Source organism: Mirounga angustirostris, unplaced genomic scaffold, assembly GCF_029215605.1.
Source record: "Mirounga angustirostris isolate CCGP_5_RB_7025 unplaced genomic scaffold, mMirAng1.0.hap1 SCAF_5, whole genome shotgun sequence".
In the NCBI taxonomy this organism is placed as follows: Eukaryota; Metazoa; Chordata; class Mammalia; order Carnivora; family Phocidae; genus Mirounga; species Mirounga angustirostris.
The window spans coordinates 14,145,253-14,170,770 of record NW_026991713.1 but is presented as its reverse complement, the minus strand read 5'-3'; the positions used below and the strand labels follow the sequence as shown (position 1 = coordinate 14,170,770).

The following is a 25,518-nucleotide window of genomic DNA, read 5'->3' as shown; positions in this document are numbered from 1 at the left end:
TTTATTATCTCACTGCTCTGTAGGTCAGAAGCCCATATTAGTTTGGCTGGTTTCTCTGTTCCGGACTTCATAAAGCCCAAATCAAGGTGCTAATCATCTGGGATTTTATTGGAAGACTCTGGGAAGAACGTGCGTCCAAGTTCATTCAGGTGGTTTGCACAATTCAGCTCTTTGTGGTTGTAGGACTGAAGTCCACTTCCTCGCTAGTGTCACCTGGGAGCCTCTCCCAGCCGGTTCAGGCCATCTGCATTGTGTGCCTCATAGCACTCTCCATCCTCAAATTAGTAATGGCACACTGAGTCCTTCTTATTCTTAGAAATTTTTTTAACTTCCCCATCTGCCACATTTCTGTATCCAGCTAGAGGAAATTCTGTTTTTAAGGGTTTGTGTGGACTCACTTGGATAATCACTCTCCCTAGCTTAAGGTCCATAACTATAATCACATCTGCAAAGTCTCTTTCGAATATCATTTTCACTGGTTCCAGGGAGTGGGGCATTAACATTGGGGGGGGGGCACTGGGAAAACTAGAGGCTGCAGAAGAGGGGAGTGGTCACATATTTAACAACAAATATTGACAGAGAATTTTCTAGCTTCCAAGCTCTGTTACAGGTACTAGATATGGTTGGAATCCTATCCACTAACAAAATCTCTTCTAAAGCTCACTAGATCAGAAGGCAATATAAGCACCTCTTTATAACTAAACTCACGTCCAGTTCTGAAACACACATGCACACGGGTGCATGCACAAACATGCACACGTGTGCACACGTGCACACACAACACACACAGGAATAAGATGGAATGCATTCAGTTTCTTTGGCTGCATTCTCACTGGAACTAGCACCTGGCAAGCACGTGATGCCAAGTAGATAATATTCCTGAAAGCATGGGGTATTCGTGGCTGGTTACTAATAATTGCATTTGTTGTAATGATGCTGATGACAGAATGGAAACAGTGATTGCAATCATCACTACGATAAGTTGAAGGATGCTATTAGGCCAACAGATCAATGGGACAGAAACTGAAAGTGGGACTTGGAATTGGATGACTGATGGGAATGTGCACACAAAACCAAGAATGTGTGGGAATGTGAACGTGGCAGCTATCAGCCTTGACCACGAAGCCTGACTAAAGGAGGATTTCGACACAAAAAGATGTTGTCCAGAGTTCCTGAGGGGCAAGAAGTTGGCAGACAGACTGTTCTGGAATCCAAGGGTGGCTGATAAGATACTAGAAATTCCTGTCAGTTTGTGAAGACCTATCTGGTCCAGACTGTACCCTTAAATGCTTAGAGTGTGCCCCTTTCCACAGCCTTAGGCATTCCATAGATTTTTCAGGAGAAGAAGGAGCGAGAAAGAGACAGACAGACAGACAGACAGACACAGAGTTGATAGGAGAAGGTGGGCAGCCTCTGGTACCTTTTCTAATGTGAGGTAGTCAACTTCTGACCCTCGACCCCATTCTCCAACCTTTCCCATTACACCCCATGCAGAGGAACTGTTAATCTGCAGGTTGGGACATCATCATGCTACAGCTGACAGCGGCCAAGGTCACTGCTAGATTGAAAAGCCAGGCAACCACATGTGATTCTGGCTTCTCTGCAGCTGAGTGCCTGCTGATCTGGGTGGTCATGTCAATTCCTCCCTCCTGCCTGAAGCTCCTCAAAGGTGCTCACCTCAGCATCTATCTTTTCCCTCTGCTGCTTTCCCTTCTATGAGTTGGCAGCAGTAAACTCTGATTCCCAGAAGTCCCAGAGGTCCTGCCTCTCTTTTCATAATTGTGTTTGTCATACCTTGGGCCTATTTAGTAATAGCAGCCATATGCTTAATAAGTAACATCCACAAATGATCTGGAGCCTAACGGCAGGATTCATGCCAGCTTTTGCAGAGAGCCCTGCACTGGGGTTGGGGGGCCTAGGCTGGCTAACACGTAATGGTATTTTGACGCTTATTTGCTATTCCTCCCTGTGTATTTGGCTACCTTAGGAACCTAGAACAGGGGTGGTGGTGGTGATTTTCAAGGTAGGATTAGGGCATTCCTGCATCCTGTAGCAAGTTATCAAAATTCCACTCTAATCCCTAACAGCTTGTTATGTTTACTCTTGGGAACAAAACAGTGCCATTAACAAATTCCTTTAAAAAACCCAGCATTCTGTGTGTACTGTGATCTTCTTCAGGTCTTAAGTTCTTTCACAGAATCTCACAAGGTCTAAGAGACTCATTAGAAGGACACACAACAACAACAATAATAATAAAGTAGCACTAAATACAGAAAACCCAAGCTCTACCTGGTCTCTAATGTCCCACAGTTTAGACACTGACAACTGATAACCTCCTTGACATTGCCTCCCATCATTCCCTGTTTCCCACTTCCGGGCTCATTCTGCCTTTGCCACACTGCTCTCCTTTCCATTGCCAAGCACGCTGAGCAAGCTCCAGGCTCCAGTCCCCCAACACCCAGAGCTTCCTGGAGATGGCAGCTAGGCCACCTTCCTCACTCCACTCGCACCACTGCTCAGTGGCGCCCCCGAGACACCTCCCTGCAAAGTACCTGCTGTACTCCATGCCCCCTTTCCTCAACAGAACTCACCCTCTTACACTCACCCCCTACTGACGTAATTGTACACTTATCCCCATCTGACATGATTTACATCCATCCCCATTCTAATGTGAGGTAGTCAACTTCTGACCCTCGACCCCATTCTCCAACCTTTCCCATTCCCTGAGTGTGAGCTCTATGCCTATTCCCATTTCCCATTCCCTGAGTGTGAGCTCTATGCCTTAACTTGCTGTACAACTTCATGGCTCTATCCTAGCACCCAAACCAGTAACTGGCTTACAGCACAATGCTCAAATAAATATCACTGAAAAAATGAATGTCTGTTTTGTAGATGTCAAAGGTAAGGCCCAGGGAGGCAAAGTGACTTTTCCTAAAGCTACAACCCGATAGTTACATCAGCTGGGACCCACACCCAGGCCAAGTGGCTTTAGTGGAGGTGACTCGTGTTGTACTGCACAGAGCGGGTCAGCTAAAGGGCTGGTTGGCTGGCTTTGGGCTTTGCTTGTGCATGTGGCCGCCTTCATTTTCATACCTTCCCATGTCAGCAAAGCCCACGGGCCCCTGCCCCTCCTTCAACACTCTGCCTCTTCCAACTGCCCCGCTTCTGCAAACACTTGGCAGGTGGCCCAAGGTCTGCTGTCGGCAAGAACTGCTTCCTGTAGTTTTCCCGGCACAGGCTGTGTGTTTAGTTCTGAGGGCCCAGTGGGTTCAGTGACTTCCTTGACTGGCATCTGAAGTCTTTTCCACCAGTTCACCTTGTAGACAAAAGAGGCTTTGAGAGTCTGCAGACTCTCTCGGTGGCCCATTCCAGATGAGGAAATCTCACTCAGGAGCCGTGCTTGGCATCTCAGTGAAGGGCCCCGGTCACCAGGTCAGAGGGTGCTGATGCCGAGCACCCAGCTACGGTGGGTAGATGCAAAGGCATCTTCTGCTCATTAAAACATCATAATCCTCCTGTGTGTGTGTGTATGGGTGTGTGTGGAGAAGGCAGGGCAGGGAGCAATGAATACATAAAAACATGTCCAAATAAATATAAAAATACAGAAAAAATTAAAATGATAAAACCTACATTCTTAAATGTTCAAGTAATGGAAAATCCAAAATTAGGTGGGGTTAGCCACATTTTAGAAAAAAAACAAAAAATCAACAACAGTGGTTTGCAGTTTACAAAGTGTTTGGTATAGAGTGGTTTTCAGAATCAGACCGCGAGTCTGAGTGTGAGCTCTATGCCTTAACTTGCTGTACAACTTGAAGCATGCTAGCCTTTCTACGCCTCGGTCCCTCATCTGTAAAGTGAGCCTTCCTACGGTGGTTGTGAGCATTAAATGAATTGATAAAAGCCCTTGCCAAGGTGCGTAAGTGAAAATAAGTGCATAATGAATGTGAGCTGTCAAGGTTATGTTATTTAATTGGATCGTTACAACAACCTCTTGATATGAGGGTAGATATTAGCATCTCCACTGAAAACAGAGAAAACTGAAGAGCAGAGAGGACAAATGACTCAGCCAAGATCACTAGGTTATGGCGCAAGAGCTACAACTCTGACTCCATTCATCCATTCATTCATGCACTTAACAGCTACCGTGCCAAGGATAGAGTCTGATGACGTAGCAGCAAAAGGAACAACATTCCCTGTTCCCGTGGACCTTGTATCTAGTGGGGGAGATAGGCCATTAACAATAAACAATATGTCAGGGAAAGAAACATAGATTCTGGTAAGAGGACAGAGCGCTGGGAGGTGAGTGTTATGTCAAATAAGGGGGGTCAGGGGAAGGTGGCACTTGATCAGTGAGATAAGCAAAGTGAGGGAGCAAATCATACAATAAGAGGGGGAAGGGCTTTGTAGGCAGAGAGAACAGCAAGGAGGAAGGTCCTGAGGCTGGAGCATATGTGCAGGGCTCAAGGAACAGCAAGGAAGGCAGTGTGGCTGGAACAGAGCTAGTGAGGGAATGAGTGGAAGGAGAAGTTGGAGGGGACAGTGTATTGATCCCGGTCAGGATTTTATCCTGGATGACAGGGTTAAAGTGTTAGCACCATCACCATCCTCATGAGCAACACATCATCTTCACATTGTCAATGAAGATAATGATGAAGATTCAACATCACCACCACCACCACCACCGTCACCACCACATTTGGCAACGCAAGAACCCAAGAAGTCCAGTTTGAAAAAAAATCACCAATAAATGTTGCACCACTCTGATTTTTAAGGATTTTTTTTTTTTAATGGCCCAGTTTTATTCTCTGGAGCTTAAATGTACATTCTGTACAGATTAAGGTGGGGTTCTGGTGGATGGCAGCCAGAGCACCTGGGCATGCTCTAGTTCTGCTCTGCCATTCACCCCTTCCTGCTCAGGTGCCCAAGAAAGCTGTACCCACAAGAAACAAGAGCAACTGAGAATCAAAGAAAAACATCCATTGTACCCATCGTCCTTTGCCTTTGCCAGGTCAGCTTCAAGGTTGAGGAGAATTTTTGATAATGTCTGCAGGGAAGGAAGGAAGGAAGGAAAGGAGGAAGAAGGGGAGGAAGAAGGGCTAGAGAAAGGATGGGAAAGGGGGGATTGTAGAGGGGGAAAAAGAGGAGGAGGGGGAGGGGAAGCCTTTAGGGGACAGAATGGTGGGACTATCTCAGCCTCCAGAGCTTTTAAGGTTGAGAGACCTAGAAGAGAACACTGCCACCTGCCACAAACTCTTGCTACCTACAACAGATCAGGCAAATGTTCAGAAATGTTAAGACCACAGCTTAAGTATGCCAAAGAGAACAATGGTTAATGTCGCCTTGACATCTACTTCTCCTTATTGCCGAGCTGGCTCCACACGTTCAAACACTATTCTGCTCAATGTTCAGCAAAGTGTATTTATAGGATTAAGCAAACCAGGTGTGAAAGTCTCCCCACATTTCCCCAGAGGGGCGATGGAAGATTTGGGGGCTTGGAGACTGGGATGTGGAAGCAAAGGCCACTGCTGGGCAGCTACGCCCAGTCATATCATAGGTGCAGGCGAAACTGGGGGGCTGGAGCTCTGGGAGGAGCTGTCTGGGGTGAGAAGAGCTGAGATGTAGTTGTGCACACGTAGGCTGAAGGAGACACTGAAGGAGCTTGAATAGGCTGATGACGTTGAATTTCTGTGAAGTTTCTTTCTCCAAATTGACACTTGTAATGTGATGGTAGGAACATCTTCTCCATCAAAGCTCTGAGAAATGCAAATGCTCTATCATACCTTAACGTACTTTTTAATGTTTTCATTTTGAAGGTCCAAACCCCTTTTCAGGGTTGTAGAGATGAAAAGACCTTTCTTTCAACCCTTCTTTCCTGCCCGCTGTGACCCACAGCATGGAACTCCCCTTCTCTTCCCAGACCTGCCTCCCAGCTGTCCCTTTGTGTCTCACCTACTCTCCGTTTAATCCCATCTGCACCCCGAGATGAGGATCTGCCACTTCCTCCCACTGGGGCCTCTGCAAACATGGTGAGGTTTGAGCCCCAGACACTGAGGCCCTGCTGTTCTATGGCAGCTCTAGCTTGGAACCAGATACTTCGGATAGATGAGCATTTTAGGACTCAGGGCGCTATATTCTGTGAAGGAAAATGAAGCAGGTGAAGAGATACAGAGTGACTGAGAAGTGTGCAGGGGAAGAGTGTCATTTCAGAGAGAGTGGCCAAGCATCTCTGGGGAGGGGACACTGGCACAAAGAACCTCAGGGAGGATACCTTGGGGAAGAGGGTTCTAGGCAAAAACAAACAGCAAGAGCAAAGGCCCTGAGGCAGAGTGTGCTCACTTGTTTTTTAAAGTTTGTTTTCATTGTGGTAAAATGCACCCAACATAAAATTCACCATTTTAACTGTTTTTTAAGTGTATAGTTCAGTGGCATTAAGTATATTCACACTGTCATGCGACTGTTACCACCATCCATCCCCAGAATTTTTTCATCATTCCTAACAAAAACTGTGTACTCATTGAAACCCTAACTCCCCATTCCCCCCAGGCCCTGGTAACTACTATTCTACTTTCTGTCTCTCTGAATCTGAATCCTCTAGGGACCTCAAAGAAGTGGAATCATACAATAGTTGTCCTTTTATGTCTGGCTTATTTCACTTAGCATGTTTTCAAGGTTTGTCCATGTTGTAGCATTTGTCAGAATTTCCTTCCTTTTTAAGGCTGAATAATATCCCATTGTAAGGATAGACCCCATTTTATTTACACATTCATCTGTCAGTGAACACTTAGGTTACTTCTACCTGTTGGCTATTGTGAATAATGCTGCTATGACCATGGGTTTAAAAACGTCTGTTTGAATCCCTGCTTTCAGTTCTTTGGGCTATATACCCAGAAGTGGAATTGCTTGGTCATATGGTAATTCTATGTTTAACCTTTTGAGGAATTGCCATACCGTTCTCCACAGTGGCTGCGCCATTTTACATTCCTTCCAGCAATGCACAAGGGTTCCAATTTCTCCACATCCTCACCAACACTTGCTTTCTGTCACTTGATATTAAAGAACAGTGAGAAGCCCAGCATGCCTGGATCAGAGCAAGCAAGCAAGACAAGGCAGGAAAGGGCAGGAAGAATGCCACAGAAGTCTAGCCATGAAGGGCCTACAGCTGTGGGAAGGACTCTGGCTAATACCTGGAGTGAGACTGGGAGCTTCTGGAGAGATGTGAACCATGAAGGGTCATAATAATCCCATTGATAATAAGGAAGGTAAACCTAATGCTCCCAGCTCCAGATGCCTGGGGCCTCTAAGGACAGCACAATCCTCTTTTCTCACAAGCTGCCAAAGGGTTAAGTAAATGAAAACAGGGATAAAGGCAGTGAAAGGAGATACTTCCTTCCCCTGGCTGACACACCTGATGCGGGAAGCAGACTCCTGCTCCCTGGGAACGAGAGCCCTGGCAGACCGGGGCTTCAAGGAGAAAATGAACGTCGCCTGGACACAAGATGGCTTGGCACGTCCCAGGTTCGTTTCTGAGAGCTACTGAACAGCCTGAGGCCCCATCTGTTTTCAATCTTGTTAAAAGGGCCTCGTGTGCTGGCGCCTATTTAAAATAATGCACACACGGAGTTTCTAAAATGAAGAAGAAAAAGGGCCCGTGCTTTCCCGGCCGGCACAGCTTATGTGTTTATTTTGGAGCTGGCTTTGGGAGTTCTGAGACAAGACAGAGCTAATTTCTCTTCCCGAGGTTGATTTGCAAGTCCCCGTAGGCTTCTGCTCCAAGCGTTTAAGGTGGCTTGGTATGAACCAGCCACTCTTCCAAAGCCCACTGTGAAATATCTCCAAATTAAGGCTGGGCTCAGGAAAGGGGGAGACCAAGGGCCACTTTCCTCCTTGCAAAGGAGCTGTTCAATTCCTTTTCCTCAATAGGGATTCTTGTTTCTAAAGGCCAAGTTCGTCTTCTCAGATGCTCATTTTCTTCCCATGGGGCCAGAGTAGTTCCAAGACAGCATGATCCAGGTAGGGCTCAGAGCCAACCTGAACCCAATCCCCAAATGGGGACTGCAAGGGGCAGGGGCAGGGAAAAAGAGTCACCTGCGATCAGTGCACTCCCATGTCAAGAAGCCAAGGCAAGGGGGGTCTTCTTCTGTCCACTTCTGGGGAGCAGGGTGACCCTCTGAGCTGCTGACTCACAATGGCACTTGCACGTCCAGTGCCACAAAGAATTAAAATGGGTCCTTCCTGACCTTGCAGGCTCAGAGAAAACACCTCATCAGCTTAGAATCACATACACATCCTCATCAATGATGGCCCCATGTGTCTGGGGACTTCATAAATAACTTCCCCTAAACCCAGAGCAAGGGTGATGAAAAAGGGTATAAGAGAGACAGGATGAGGGTATCAGTGGTAGCCCAGCAGTGATGGCTCATGTCTTCTGCACCTTCACACCTGCTTTCACTCTAAGGACCCGGCTGACATTACTTTCACTTGGTGCAGTGATGTCCAATGGCGATGATGGCAGTGGGGATCCCAGTAGGAACAATAGTAGGAGAGGCAACAGAGACAAAAGTAGGAGAAGCAGTGGTTGTAGTCGCCGGAGAAGCAGAAAACAAACGTAGTAACACTACTGACTAGCTGTAAAAGGACGAGATGAGGTAGCTACTGAACACGGGTATTTCCAATGGCAATGTATTTATAATTTCATATCATAAATCATATTCATATTCGGATTAAAATGCATAATAGTTTTTAAGCACTTATTATGTGCCAGGCACTGTTCTAAGGATAGTAGCCACCTGAGGTAGGTCCTCTTATTATTCTGCCCACTTTATAGCTGGGAGCACCATGGTACAATGAGATTACATTTATTTCCCAAGGGAAGCCACAGATCAAATAAACACAAGCAGTCTGGCTCCAGGGTCCCTGCTCTTAGCTTCTCTACCAGGCTTCTTGCAACTGGGGGCAAGGGGGGCAGCAGTCCTGGAGGTGGTGGTAGGATTACAGCAGGAGAATTACCTCTGAAGTGGCCTTAGTCACTTCTGGAGGTTCAAAGGATTCAGGATTTTCCAACCATGAATCAAACAGAGCAGGAATTTTTATTTTTTAATTTACTTAAATGTGGGGTTTTTATATAAGATTTAAGTGGAAATAAAAGAGTTCTGTTTTAAAAGACTATTAAAAAGCTGCAGTGTGGTGAGGCTTTGGATTTTAGACAGGTGTATTAACCATGTCTTATTTTCTGTATTCTGATGTTTTGATATCTTGAGGCCTTGCTGACCCTGGAAATACTGCCTCTCACAGAGTTTTAGCCAATTCCTAGAGATGGTAAATAACTTGCCATAGTGAGTGCCTTTCAAATGCAAGCTAAAACCAATCCAGAGCTCATGTGCCAACCACCTGCTCTGTGGGGCTCTCACACTCCAGGCCACCATCGCTCTGCCCTAAGACCCCAGGGCCAGGTACCAGACAACAAGGAATAGCCCCTTACAGCCCAGAGCCTGCTGAAATTATTCTAACTAGCCAGTCCTAAGGCTGCTTACCCTGCTTGCCTTTTCCTTCCTGCAAAGCCATAATAAAGGCTCTTGTCCACATTTTTCCCTAGCTCCTTCTGCCACCTGACTGGCCATGGTGTTCATGTGGTCCCCCAATGTGGCGTGCCATCCCTCCTACTTTTAGGGGACTATGAATACAATGAAATTATCTTTCATGTCAGTCATTTCCGTGCATCTCACCATACTTAACTAAAACAAAGCCTGGGTACTTTTACAACAGGCATGGTCCAGCTCTTCAGGATTTCAACAGACTCTAGGCCTCTGCTGAGCTCCTGGCTACAAGCCAGGGGACACATTTATTATGTGGGATTGTGTTGCAAAATCACCCAGCATGGGCTAAGATAGATCCAGGTTTCAATTCCATTCTTGGAACTTCCTAGCTGTGCAATCTTGGGGGAAATCACAGGAATTTCTGCCTCACTGTCTTTGTCAGGTAAGAATGGGGGAGAAGGTCCCTGCCCTGTCCTCATCCCCAGGCTACTATGTTGACTGAAAGGAAGTAAGAAGGTGAAGTTTCTTTGGAGAGGTCTGGTCTGGGAAGCCCTCACCATCATCAACTATACTACCATCACCTATCTTTAGGGAGCCATAGGACTACCCGCACGAAAGGTGTCATCTTTGAGTTGTTTCTGTCTAGAACAGGGTTTCTCAACCTTGGCACATTGACATTTTGAGCTGGATAATTCTTTGTTGTGGGAGGCTAGCTTGTGTATTTTAAGATGTTTAGCAGCATCTCTGGCCTTTACCCATAGATGTCAGTAGCATTTCCCTGCTGTGACAACCAAAACAGTTTCCAGCCATTGCTAAATGTCCCCTGGAGGGCAAAATCTCCCCTGGTTGTGAATTATTGATATAGAAGAAGGAATGAGATAAGCTCTCTCCCTTTTCCCTCCCTCCCTCCCTCCTTTCTTTCCTTCTCTTCCTTTCTTTCTTCCTCTCTCCCTCTCCCTCATCCTTCTCTCCCTCCCCCCAAGCCTTTCCAAAGATGCTCAGTAGTCTGCAACCCCAGGTGCCCCCATGGAACACCACGGCTCTAAGAAGTACAACTGGAAAACAGTTGCTCTAGCAGACAACTCCCAAGTTACAGATCGCCAGAATAGAATTCAGATGTCTGTTGTTCAGTTCTTGGTTTCATTCCCTTCATATATTTATTAACTGAGCTCATCTTTCAGGATCCAACCACCTTATCCATAATTTGTCATCCTTTTTAAGCAGCCTTGGATTAAACCCACAGAATGTGAGAACTGAAAGTTCCTTTGGGGTCACCCAGTGGGTTTCATTTTACTACCAGCTCTGGCTGCTGTGTGGAGGATAATGTGGCTGCCCTAAGCTCGGCTGGGAAGCGTGCCTTCATTGAGCAGTGGTATCTGTTGTGGCTGGGGGAGGACAGGAGGGTAGAAAGTGCTCCATGCATTTGCCAGTTCCTTCTTTTACAAATGATCAACCTAGATTCAGGATCCCCTCTGATTTAATGAAAGTGGACCAAATTCTTACAATGTGTTGAACATATAGGAGTACTGGTATTACCATCTCCATTTTGCGGATAAAGAAACTGAAGTTTAGAACATAGAGTCACATGCCCCAAGTCCCACAGGTAATAAGAGGCAGTGTCAGGATTCGATCCCTTCCTCTTCTGATCCAAGGCACAGCTTCGTCCATCATGCCAAACTGTCTCAAAATATCTCTTCTTTCTTCTGAGGCGACAAAAAATTTTCCTCCACACAAGTAAAATATAGAGTAGTAAGAAGAATTAGTAAAAATGAGCCTGTTTACTTCCAGAATCTTAATGTCATTTCCTAATAAAGATATGCAAAGGGCACTGAAAGCAAGGGTTAGAAGAAACCAGAACAGGCAGTAGATGCATATCCCAGGAATGAGGGAGGAGTTAGCAGTGGGAGTTAGGAAAATACAGTGCTTTATAGAGTATGGGCTGCTGGGGGGCCCGGGGTTCAAATCATGACTCTGCCAACTGAAAGCTGCTTTGCTGGACCTGTGAGAGTAATACATAACTTACATGGCCACTGTGAGGATAAGGTGAGGGTATGTATAGTAAACTCTTAGCAGAGTATCAGGCATCTGTGTGTGTGTGTGTGTGTGTGTGTGTGTGTGTGTGTGTAGAGCAAGTCCTTAACATATGGGAGTCCTTATATTATCACTGTTACTGGTACTATGAAATACTAAATTTCATGAAGGTGTTTAGGGGAAAGAAGGCTAGTTCTAAATTGCTTAGAGACTACAAAAAAGGAGTGGGAAAAGACCTAGGTTTTAGAGAGAAGGTGAACACATAAACAAATAGGTATATGGATGGGAGAAGAGGCAGATGGATATATATTCATAGAAATAACATTTTTGGAGACCGACATGCAGAACCTAAGGGAAAGCTGCTATAAAACAAGAGACCATCTAAATTAGATATTTGCTCCTCCAAAGACTCTCAGGGGCACCACTGAGCAGAAAGAGGAAAAGAGAGGTGGTGAGAAAGGCACACTGGTACCTGGTTGGGAAGAGTGTTGGTGCTGCTTAAGGACTTTGGCCTTCATCCCACAGACATGGAGGAACATGGACCATGGAGAGCAAAGGGAGTCAGACAGAGACCAAAGCAGCTGCTATACAAGAATAAGCAAATGAACACAAAGATCAAAACCTGGTTCTGTCTAATGAATGCAAAGTTGGGGTCCCTGGTATGTGGCTGGCCCAGCCAGGGGAGGTTCACCCCTCTGTTTCCCTTGCTTTTCCTGGAAGCCAGGGGGGTGGGCTGCCGGTCTCCTCCCTGTCTGGACAGAATGTAGGCCCTGAGGTGGGGTGGGTGGGAGGTCATCTGGTTCAATTCCATCTTAAACAGGCTGAGAACCCACCCATACGCTCATGAAGGGAACTTCAGGGTTGTTGCTCAGGGAGCAGAGAAATGTTCCAGCAACCCAGATAGAGGGGGGTCAGAAAACCAGATGGGCTGTCTGTGGTCTCTGAGAAACTCAATCTGAAAAATTGCATTAGGCCAGACAAAGCAAGCCTTTTTTCCAGGTCTGGCTGGGCAACAGGTGAGTTAAGGGGAAAATTATGGGCTTTCAAAACAGGCAGATAGAGGTTCCTTCCGGTCACAATTCTGCCACTAACTCCACAAACACCTACTTTGCCCCTCTTGGCCTGTTTCCTCATCTGGACAGCGACGAGACTCACGCCCCAGGCATTGCCGAAGGACTGAGTAGAGGGACGAGCGAGAAGCAGTCAGGTGATGAGGAGCACACCGCTGACCTGCAGTAGCTCATCTTCCTTCTTTCCTTTAACACGCTCTCGGAACCCCCAAAGTGTAACCCCGGATGAGGCTCAGTTCCGCCTCCTGTCTGGGGCTACCTTCTTATCACTGCCAAGGTCATCCCCCAGGAACTCCAACGCCAGACTTGGCCAAGAGGAGACAGGGGTGGGGGGAGCTGGGCTCTGTTATCTCCAGCACCACGACCTTGGGCGAGGAAGTGCGCCGTGATGAGCCCCAGTTCGACAGAAGGGTGTGACGCAGTAAGATGTAGGGTCGGCAGTGTGGGCTCCAGGGCATCTTCGGAGCCTCCACATCTCCGCTCTCCCGCTGCAGGGCTGAGGGCAGGACGCTTACACTGTCGAGTCTTCCATCCGTATTTCTTTGCTGGGGTTGTGGTGAGAGTAAATGAATTGATAAAGTCTTAGTGGCGGGCACGTTGTGCTCACTTAATGTCGAGCACCGCCTTCCCTATATGTATGCACCATTGTTTTACCGGTATCACTGGTCTCAGACTAGTGCTTTACCTGCGTCGTTTACCAGGCAAAAGGATATGTGGGCGAGTCTATCTGCTGGGAGTTCTTATGGTGGATCCAATATTTTCTCTGTCGCTTTTTCATTTTTCCCCACCCCAGGTAAGTTAGAGAGATACTAAGTGAGCACAGATTATGTATCTGTGTACTTGGAGCACCTACTAAGTACGTGAATAAGTGCCCAGTGGTAGCCTACCCACCACATGCTACTATAACACTGTGTATCTTTCACAGCTCCTAATCAGCTTATAATTATGGGATGTGTGTGTGTGTGGGGGGGGCTGATTATGCAATTGATATCTGTCTTCTCCATTAGATTTTAAGCTCTATCCAATAGAGACAGTATCTGTTTTTAATCACCATTGTAGCCCTAGCATGTAGTAGGCACTCAATAAATATTTGTAGGATGAATAAAGATACTGTCCGTGTTCTCTATAAGCCCAGAGTCAAAGGGAGTGATAGGCAGGTGGACTGGTAATTTCAAAGCAATCTGCTAAGTGTAATGGTAGAAATATGCATGAGGTGTGTGAGAGCATGGATCAGGGGCAACTCACCCTGCCTCCCCAGGGTGATCAGGGGAAGCAGAATAGAAATAATACCGGGGCTAACTCTTGAAGATATGGCCAAACTTGGGAAAGAATGTCCCAGGAGAAGAGATTTCCATGAGCAAAGGCATGGATGGGGATGTAAACACAAGATGGTATTAGGACAGGAGAGGAGCCACAAGGTGTTTGCTAGGACTACAATCTAAGCTAGATAAAGAAAGGCAGGCAGGGGCTAGCTCACAGAGGACCCTGGAGGCCAAACTTGCATCCCATGGAACAAGCCTCATGCACAAGCCAGCCCTTTACACAGGAGAAGAAATTCACCAAGTCGTGCCTGGATTTTACTTCCCTGTAATACACCTTGCCCCCTAAAATAGCATCTGGAGTTAGACTGCGAATCCCGGCTCTGCCACCTATAAGTTGTGCAGCCTTATAGCACCTCGTTTCCTCACCTGGAGGATGGGAAACGGTAGAATACCTATTCTTCACAAGATGGCGATGAGGATGAAATGAACTAATCCAATGAAGTGCTCAGGGTGTGCACAGTGCGCAAGCATGTGATTAGACAGTGGCTATTATCATCAGTCCCTTCCAAGCCCAGCACAACACCATCCATGGAAATTCTCTCATGTCACTCTCTAAACTTCCTGAGAGAAGTGGTCCCAGCCAGGTTCAGACTAGGCTGAATTCTAAAGTAAGCAGTGCCTTAGAAAAGCTCCCATGTGATCTTAAAGGTAGATACCATAGGACATACAAACTTATTCTCAGATGCCAGCCTCCCCTCTCTTTCCCAGGGACTGGAAAATGCAGCCAGTCTGGGTAGGATCCAGAAGAATCCATTTCAAAGCATAAGTCCTGTTTATGTGCGGGCCTGACTCCCCTCCTCAGGAGATTCTGGTCAGGGTGGGCTGGGAGATTCCTCAGACAATCTAATAGATTAGTTTCCAGTTTAGCATAATAGCTAGACAGATTTTTGTGGTGAAGTCATCCCAGTCAATTAAAAGGCATTTTTCCCTGCTGCGAGTTCAGAAGTCCCGTTGGTTTGTTCCAGCTTTCTGGGATGTTTCATAATAGGATCCACCCTGGGTTAATTAATAACCCTTGATTCCTACTGAAATGCAAAGGCTGAAATCCTCTGTGTAAGCACATCCGGGCAGGGGCTGTTGGCAGAGCTGGGGTGAAGCCAGTGGGAGCTCCTCTCATCAGGGAGCGAGCCAGACCCCAAATGGTAGAAATGACAGCAGAGCTGGCAGTAAACAGAAAGTGTGGCCAAGCACAAGCTGAAGGTCAAAGCCAGAGAGGGTGTGAGGAGGGGCAGAAGTGGGGAGAAGTGGGCAGAGGAGGGATATCATAACCAGTGGAAGGCACCACAAGGCCAGAGATTAGGTAGATTGGGAGTAAACTGGAATGTGGGCGGTGAAATGGGTCAGGGCAAGTGGCTGGGACAAAGGTGGTGAATAAGAAGGGGTTGAGAGCGCTTGCTGTTATGGGATGCCAGCTCAAACATATCATGCGGCTCTGGTTCCATCTGGTCTCTGCTTTAAAGAAAAAATAGGTCATCTCTTCCCTTTTCAAATGCAAGCTGCAGGTACAGAATGAAGCTAAAGAACATGTGGCAGGGATTTACATGCATTCGCTGGAGAGTTACCAAGTCCTTTCTCGGAACCCCAGCCCCATGCACAGTACTCAAGGATAAGATGCCTTTTTCACCCAATGCAGAGCGGAGTTTCTCTGCTTTGAGCCTCTGGCCACCACTCCTACCCAGCCAGTCTTCTAAACCACTATTAGCATGTGCATCCTAAAATGAAAACATGATCACATCACTCCACAGCTTAAAAATCTAACGGATATGTCCCCACTGCCTCTACGACACGATTTCCAGCTGCTTGCCTTGCCACACAAAGCCCACCCTAAAGAGAATGTTCTCTGCCTTCTTTTCCAGTTATATCTCCCACCCCCCTTTCCTCACACACCCTATACTCTGGTCATTTTCCCCAGATGTGACAAGCTAAGATTTAAAGCACACTCTTTAGCCGGGAGACTTGATATGCACATCTGCCTCCTTCCCAGCCTGATGCAAAGCTAATTCTTTTCCCCAAACCCCCACCAAGCATTAACCTCTCTGTGAAGCCTTTCCTAAGGATGTCCCAAGGCAAGGGTGGCGATCCCTCTTCTGGGCTCACTAGGGTTTGCACAGGTCCCTAATGCATTACAGTCATTGCCCCCAACTGTCTCTCTTTCCACCAGAAGGAGAACACTGTGTGAGTGGAAGGCTCTGTCATTAAGGCCAAGTACAGAGCAGGTGCTCAGTAAGTGCTTCTTGAATGAAGGAGTGGGTTGAGATAAGTCAAATTCTGTTTATTTTTTTAATACACATCCATCAAGAAGTTAAAGGGCTTATTAAGTTCTCCTTCAGAACTGCTGCTTAATTTCCATTGGAGTCTCATTTAGCTATGATACTACCAAGTGGCAGAGCAGATATTGATGGAGGGAGGTGGCAGCGAGGATGGGAAAATTACCAAACATAGTAGGTAGAGGCTATGGCACTATGAGCCGGATTTCCCAGTACAAGAAGATGGACTTGCTCTCATTCTCATGGCTCCTTTCTTCTCGTCTTTGATTAAGGGGCTAATGAGTAGTATAGTCAAACCAGGGAGGTGGGCCACGAAGAACTGTCCACCTGACAAAGCAGTCCCTGTTGCATTTAGAATCAGCAGGGCTCATCCAACCACGGTCTCAATATTCCCTCAGCCCTCATTATTTGGAGCTTGCCTCTGGCCATCAGCTATCCATCCTAGACACCCCTGCTCCCTCAAGAACAAGGCCTCTTGCAGGTAAATGTGGAAAACATGGACTTCCTGACTACAGAATTAGATTAACTTGTTTGCTACCAAAACCACCAGAAGAGACTAATGGCTTCTTAAATGGGGAAGATAAAAGATAACATTGGCAGGTGGAGAGATGTAGTAGGAAAAATGGTGACATGGGAGATGGGAGCCTGGGGTCCCTACGCGGGACTCCAACAATAATTTGATGTGTGTGCTAGGTCTAGTCACTTCCCTGCTCTGAAACCCAGCTGTTAAACAAGCAGGTTGGATTAGATGATCTCCAAGGTCCCTTTCTAGCCCCACCCTACTATGATTGTCCCAAACCATCCATTCACTCACACATTCACTCAACAAACATTTATTGAACACCTTACAGGGACCTGTGCTATCTGCTATCAAGGAAGGGTTAGAAGTTTGCTCCAGATACCAATTGAATGCCATATGTTTGGGGAAATATGATTGGCTATATATGTAAATGATACACACACATAAACATGAATGTTTTATATTTCTTATCCCCCCCCAACTATAATACAGCAAACTTCTTTAAGCATGGATTATATCCTTTCCATTTCTGAATAACCCCAGGGACTGACACCTAGAAATTACTCATGTGACATGTCTTTAGCAACGTAAAGGGGACTGTAAAACTAGCTATTAACACTTAGCACTTTCTATATGCCATGCTCTGCTTTGAGCCCCTTGCATGTGGTAATTTACTTCATTCATGCAACTCCGTAGGTACATCTTGTGATTACTATTATTACCATTATTATTTTCATCGAGGACACTGAAGCACAGAGAAGTCGAGTTACTTGCTCAAGGTCACTTAGGGAGTGGCAGAGCCGGGATTCCAACCCAGGCGGTCTGGCTCCAGAGTCAGAGCTATTATAGGTCTTCATGTCGTCTGAAGTGTACATCTACACTTAGAAACAAATTTGGACGAAAACAAAGAACGAACAGAATTGTGAACAGGAGGACTATCTAGCAATAAGTCAGAAACATCAAATGATGAGTAAGAGCCACCAGGGTTAGTGAGGAAAGGAGGAGTCTTTTGCTGGAAGGATATCTCATAAGGATTTGTAATTTATCCAGTAGATCAAAAGAGTAAGGTGAGATAGAAAGGGACAGTGGGATTATGTGCTTAGGGAACCTGAGCCAAGAGGGGAAATGCAAAAAAGCCTGATGAAGACAAACTCAAGACCCAACACATACTCTAATAGATCTACTTTGGTTAAGCAGGCCCCCGGCATCGGCTGGACCTAGGTTCAGATCCCGGTGGCATCACATTCTTACCAGCTGTGTGACCCTGGCTGGGCAATTTACTTAAGATCTCTGAGCCCTAAAGATAGAGCCAGGATGGTGATAAACTCACCCACATTAATAACGCCACGGTTAAGAAGAGACACACTTGCCCCTCTGATGAGTTATGTTTCAGCTAATACGCCCTAGTGTCCCACCTGCTTTTTTCATTCCCCCAGCTGGTTCTTAGATTTGAAAAGAAAAAGGCCTCCGTGGAGACCTGCACGCTTTTAAAAATAATACAAAACAGAACGTCTGAGGTCAGGGTAAGCCAAGCCAAACAAATAAATCTCGCAGGATTGTGTTAACAAAACAAGGCTTAGTGGATCAGAGCGGGTAGAGTTCTGCCCGACTCAGCCCTGCAGAGAAACACCAAGCTCTGGTGAATCTCAAACACAAGGAGGTCAGATAGGAAGAGCAAATCACGGAGCACTTCAGAGTTCAGCATCAATACTTGGGCGGAAACCAGGAGAACATTCTGTGCACGATGGACCCCAGAACCCATGGGTCAATTACAGTCCTAGAAATCCACATCAGAAGGGTCTTATAGATCATCTATACAACCTCTGTGGAGGGCAATCTGGCAATATCTGTCAGAATTATAAGTGTATACTTGTGATGGGAGGTGTACTCTGAGATGGACATCCGCCTGTGGGAGGTTCATCAGGGAGCGTTCCAGGAACCACCACCGCCGGACTGGAAGGAGAAGGAAGGAAGCAGTGCGGGGAGGAAGGAGAAGCTGGCCTGCACTGCCATCTCAGCAAAGGCCTCTGTCAACCCCCCCAAGAGCCTGGAGCTGGGACGGCCCTTCAGAGTCATCCCAGGTTGGGGTAAATGGGCAAGGTCTTCGTACTGCCCAGTCACTGAATGTAGCAGCTGCCACGAAAGGGATGCGAGCTGGGGCAAGGCAGCTGTGCTCACCTGAGGCACTTCCAGAAGAGTGCTGACTGCTGAGGGCTGGCTTCTGGTAGCAATGCCAGCAGCTGGGGGAAGTCCTTTATTCCTCCAGGTGCATTACAGCACTCACGGTATGGGATGCTCTTGGAACCAGTGGTTCTTTTTCTAGGAAGGAATCCTATGGATATGCTAACAAACATTTGCAATGACATAGGTTTGGCATTATTTGTTAATAGTAAAATTTTGGAATAGAAATTACTGGATATCCATATGATGGCACTCTAGGCAATCATTAACAAGAATGAGGCAGCTCTGCATGTACTCTCATGAATAAACAACCAGTACATTGAGAAGTCAGGGTGCAGAACAGTACAGATAGGGCGCCTGGGTGGCTCAGTCGGTTGAGCGACTGCCTTCGGCTCAGGTCATGATCCTGGAGTCCCGGGATCGAGTCCCGCATCGGGCTCCCTGCTCGGCGGGGAGTCTGCTTCTCCCTCTGACCCTCCCCCCTCTCATGTGCTCTCTCTCTCTCATTCTCTCTGTCAAATAATAAATAAAATCTTTAAAAAAAAAAAGAACAGTACAGATAAGTAGAAGGGTATGTGTGGACTTTGAACAGCTGAAGGGACGGACTCTGCTGCTCGCTGTCTATGGCCCCTCGGCCCCACACCTGCACTACGGGGGCTGGAAGCCTAAATCTACGCTTCCCAGAGTCTTTTGCCACATGCATACCCACTTAATTTCTACCACTGGGAGGCATTTATGCAAGAGTTGAAGTCAGGAAGGAGGTAGCAATCGTTCTGCTTCTGGTGGCAGCTACAGAAGCTCACCGACAGCCTCAGCAGATACAGAGGGTTGGCGGCAATTCCCGCAGCATCGGTGGGAGTGCAGACTCATGGTTCTCCACTGGCCATGGTGGTAGTAACAATGGCAGCAGGGAATGTAGGGCTGCTGGGGCTCTGGGTAACAGGATTTTCCCTTTTGAACCATTTGTTATCAATCCTCCCATCAAATCTTCTTCTGAAATACCTACAATGGTTTATGTTTTTTGAACCAACTACTATTTATGAAAAACAAAGGAAAATACACATATATGTATATTTGATCATTGCATTTAAAATCTCTCTAGAAAGTTGCCCAAGAAATTAGTGATAATGCTTAAATGAACTGGTTTGTGGATGGTTAAAGAAAATAGATTAGTTGGGGCAAGGTTGGAGGTAGACTTTTCATCAGATACCATTTTTTACCTGTTCAGTATTTGGCTATTTGTATATATTACCTTTACCCCAAAAACACATAAAAGAGAAAAATAATAAAGGTTATCTCTGATGAGGTACCTAAATTTCCTGTTAAATATTCGCCACATTCACCACCCAGTTTTTGCTGGAACTCCCCACCTACCGAAGGGGTGTGGCCCATTCATCATTACTCAGTACTGCTTCTTTTCTGTTCATACCAAGTTGAAATCCATGTTCTTGCAGGATAATACTATTAGCCTGAACTCTAACCCCAGTGAGGCAATCTGGGGTGGTTTTTCAGCACACCTGCACGTGAAACTTTTATCATTCATTTCAGAGAGGGTATGGAACCTTTCTGAGCCTCAGTTTCTTCTTCTGTCAAGCAGGGAGCGTCATAGCAGACATCTGAAAGGGTTGTGGTGAGGTTGAAATAAGATTATGCACGTGAAGTGACCTAACCAACACATCAGGTTATTGCTCTTGATATCTGCACCACCGGCGGAAAAACTCAGTGGGTAACAGGAGGGACCTGGAATCAGACTGCCTGGGTTCAAAGACAAGTTCCTGCCAATTATAAGCTGGGCAACCTTGGGAAAGCCACTTACTCCCCTGAGTCTCAGATTCTGCAGGATGGAAGCAATGCTAGTGCTCATCCCAAGAGTCAAAAGTATTCAACCTGACCTTGGAAGTACTCAACACATGGTAACTGTTACCGTTTGCACCTACTTATTCAGGTTGTAGACACTCTGCAGGGAATGGATGGGATCCTAGGAAAGACCTGTCTCTGGACTAAATGTCTCCAGTTCCTTATACTGATCCCCGTTGCTCACAGATGTCAGACTCCACTGACTCCAATCACTCTCTTCACAAGGCATTCTGTGGGATACCCCCTTGTGGTGTGACACCAAAACTGGATCTGTCACTAGAGTCTGACTAGCATAGTACATGTGTGGGTATGTGTGAGAAAGATGTGTGTGTGTGTGCGCTTGCACGTGCGCACATGTGTGTTTATGTACCATCACCTTCCTGGATTCTAAATGCTGTAGTTCGATAGTGCAACGTGAAGAGGCATCAGGTTTTGGGGGAGTAGCAACCATAACTATACTTTATTGAGCACCTAATATATGTGCCAGAAGCCATGCTAAGCATACAACACACTGACTCACATAATCCATACAGTAACTCTGGAGGTAGAAACTATTATCCTCATTTTTCAGGTGAGGAAACATGCATAGATATGTTACAAATAGAAGATCAACACAAAAAAACATGGTAGAGCTGAGATCCATCTGGACCAGTCCCTCCTACTCTGAAGCCACAATCTTAACCTCCACACTAGACTTCCTCCACAAATATTAAGAATTTGTTCAAATCTTAGGTCTTTTCTTTCCCCATGTGATTTTAAAAAACTAAGTCTCCCTAATCTTGCTCCTCTTCAGCTGAGTTTTTCCATAGGGCCTTATATTGTATCCCCCTTCAATTTGATTGTTTCAGATTTAATGTAGCATATTCTCTTTCTCATTCAGCTTCAAGTCATCAGCAAACATAATTTGACAAGTCTCTATTAAGGAAAAGAATAAAGCCAAGGGCTCTGCCATTACATTTATTTCTCTCAAGGTGTATCTCTATATCATTTCCTAGTGGGGGTAATGTTCAACCTGTTACCAATCCACCGATCTGAATTAACATCCAGCCTCCATTTTTCTATCTTATTGGCAACTATTTCTTGAAATATCACATGGTCTTTATGGTCAATATAATATCTACAGCAAAGATTCATTCTAAGAAAGGTTGACCCATAAAGAACTGTGGATGGAAGGCTGAAGTGGGTATGCAAAATATATACTTCATGGTCTTAAGTGTTTAAACTATTTATTTTTTATTTAAATTCAATTGGCCAACATATAGTACATCATTAGTTTCAGGTGTAGAGTTCAGTAATTCATCAGTTGCATATAACACCCAGTGCTCATCATATTACGTGCTCTCCTTAATGCGCATCACCCAGTTACCCCATCCCCTGACCCATCGCCCCTCCAACAACCCTTAGTTTGTTTCCTATGGTGAAGAGTCTCTCATGGTTTGTCTCCCTCTCTGATTTCTTCCCATTCAATTGTACTACTAGGTTTTTATTCCAACGATACAAATGTAGTGATCCAAAGGGGGACCTGCACCCCAATGTTTATATAGCAGCAATGTCCATAATAGCCAGACTATGGAAAGAGTGTTTAAACTATTTTAAGGGGAAAAGCCCACCTTTGCTTCCCTAAGACATTTGAGTTGACGAAACATTAAAGAGCAGAAGATGAACAGCACTTGAATCAAGAGCCTTTCCAGGGATACACACACATCTATCTACCTAACCCCATCCTACTCCAGTATCACAGGAGGGCAGGACTCGAAGGGAGCCACTGGCCTTCATACGCAAACCTGCGGCTTGTCCAGCTTCCTTCATTGGAGTCAAGAGCAGATTCTTCACCTTGCCTTGTCTTTCTCTCCATCTGTTAGAGCAAGGCATTGCCATTGCTTATGCCTTGGTACCTCTATTATCACTGAGGAAAGACTGACCATTGTAATTGCAGCCTTTTTTATCAGAGAGGAAAGAAGCCCAAGGCTCTGTCCTACCAAGTCCTAGTCTGCTCATTTCTCAGAACTGAGTCTATTTGAGATTAATCCATGCATCAAACTCATTGCTTAGTCCCACAGAGGGGTGACTTGTACCTGTGGAGAAAAAGAACTTTTGCCTCAAATATAAATAGAGGAGAGCTTGACATGCCAACCACCCTGGCCGGAACGTCTCAGACCCTTCAAGGACACTGCTGTGAGGCCCCACAGAGCCAATAGGGCATTCTGGGTAATGGAATGCAACATGAGGCAGTCCCCACCCCCCTCATCTCCCCGGCCTCCCCAGGGTTCCTTGATTCCTGGCTCTGCAACAGCTGAGGCAAACAGTTTTTGAACTTGGGGGGAAGAGGGTGGAGAGAAGGGGCGGAGGCTTCCTCTAGGCCAACCACAACTAACTCATTCGCTCTGTCCAGCAAAACCCAGACAGTGCAATTATCTGGTTAATTTGGCCCTTAGTTGGGAGACAGACTTCCAAAATGTGAGACCAGCTCAGACTAAACAGTGGCTTCCATCCTAAGACTTTTCCCAAGTATGAGAGAATACATGTGAGATTCCTGGGGGGTTGCTTTGTGACCCGCCCATTCATCCACATGGATAAAGGCAAACAATTCAGATTCTAAGATGGGTTTAGGAAGGCATGTCTTTCAGGGAAAAATGCCCAAATGACCTGCTATTTGGTCTCCTGGCTAATTTGCCTTCTGGCTTCTATGAAGGCGGATGGCTCGAAATCAGGATGACTCTAAATTAGCCAATGTTTTCCAATATGATTGCAGCCTTCATAGATTGGCTGAGCGTTTCCAGAGCCCCTGGGTGAGTTATTCTTAGAGCAATTCCTGATGATGCCCTATAGATTTTATACCCATAAGTTGGGCCAGGGGCATCACTGAGATAAATGGGTAAAATTAAAACATGCCTCTGGGGTTTTCACAAATGGGATAAGATAGGGCTAGCTAAATTGGCAACTGAGCATTTACCAGATGGTTTATGGAAAAACCAGATTTTTGAGGGGGATTAAGAAGCAGTAATTTATCTCCCTTGGAAACTGACAAGCAGCCTGGAATCTGTGGAATCTATCAGTTATTCATTCTGCAAGTATTTCTTTAGTTCTGGTCCTGTGCTACTTAACAAAGTGAGATCCAAATAGCCATGGCCTCTATGCTCATGCAAATAATCCCACACCTATATATACGGATAAGGGCGGGGAAGGACAAGTTCAGTGTTATGATAAGGAATAACCAGGTTAGCTGATTAGATCAAGGTGTGAGAGGAGGAGTCTTTGAGGAAGGGATTTAAAAGCTAACACTTTGGGATGCCTGGGTGGCTCAGTCGGTTAAGCGTCTGCCTTCGGCTAAGGTCATGATCCCAGGGTCCTGGGATCAAGTCCCACTTGGGGCTCCTTGCTCAGCAAGGAGCCTGCTTCCCCTCTGCCTGCTGCTCCCCCTGCTTGTGCTGGTCTCTATCTTCTGACAAATAAAATCTTTAAAAATAAATAAATAAATAAATAAATAAAAGCTAACACTTTAGGGGCTCTTGGGTGGCTCAGTTGGTTGTCTGCCTTCGGCTGGGGTCATGATCTCAGGATCCTGGGATTGAGCCCTGTGTCGAACCCCTGGGTCAGTGGGGAGTCTGTTTCTCCCTCTCCCTCTGCCCCTCCCCCCAGCTCATGCTCTCTCTCTCTCAGAAAAATAAACTTTTTTTTTTTTTTAAAAAAGCTAACACTTTAAAGAAACTATACGCTTTTTTAGAAAGATCACTCCAGTGTTAGTAGCAAAAATAATCTGGAAGTGGGTAAAAAAGGTAGAGTTAGGAAGATTGGATGAGAGCTAATGATTGTCCAGCCAAGGCTCTAGGCAATAAAGATGGAGAGAGGTGGATGGACTGGAGACATGGGATGTGGAGTCAACTAGCTGAATGGGTGTAGTGGTGGAGGGAGGGGAGGCAGCAGGGAGCCTGCGCAGGTTTCTAGCTAACATGGAAGGTAGAGGGTGTCACTCTTTATTGAGAGGGAACTTGGGAGGACAAGTAGGTTGGGGCTAGGGGAAGATGATGTGTCCTATTTTGGACTCAACCAAACTGGACTCCCACCATTCCACACCCCTTCCAGCCCCCTTACCTTTGCTCACACTGCTTCCATCTCATTACTCTTCATGTTGCCACATCCACTTGTTGAAATCCTACCCATCCTTCAAGACGCCTTCCAAATACCCCCCCACTTGGAGCTATTCTCACTCCCCCAATTAGTGGTGGCTTCTGTTGCCCTTAGCACTGAGTTTGGACCTCTCTTTTCTGGACTCCACCTGTACTGAGGTTCTGTGAAGACTTATCTTGCCTCCCTTCCTAGACCACAAACTTATTGAGACAGAGCCTCTGCTTCTATATCCTCCTTCCCCACATGTTAGTGAGTTAGCATGGTAGATGTTTGACAAATATTTGTTAAGTGAACAAAAATAACGTACTCTTTGCCATGGAAGGAAAACCAGTAGACATTGGACTGACTTGAAAGCCACAGGATCAAACTGAAATTCAAGTTTAAGGTGTTTTAATACTAAGCCAACTCAAATTGGATGCTCAGAAAGGCTTTCTGTTCCTCCAACACACCAAACTCAAAGAATACTAAAAAAGTCACACTCCCTATTTTCTTACTGCACTTTTCTGAGTTCATCTTATAGTAGGGACCTTGTCTATCTTATTAACTCTTTGTCTTTGATGATGATGATGATGATGATAAATGAGTAACATTTACTAAGTGCCTGGTATG

The 25,518-nt window shown here is 46.0% G+C and overlaps 1 protein-coding gene across 1 annotated transcript in view; it reads right to left on the bottom strand.

The window, feature by feature from the left end:
- LOC135364280 (synapsin-3-like) overlaps positions 1-25,518 on the bottom strand; it is an 85,079-nt gene that overhangs the window by 4,879 nt on the left and 54,682 nt on the right. The gene's annotated exons all lie outside the window — the stretch shown is intronic.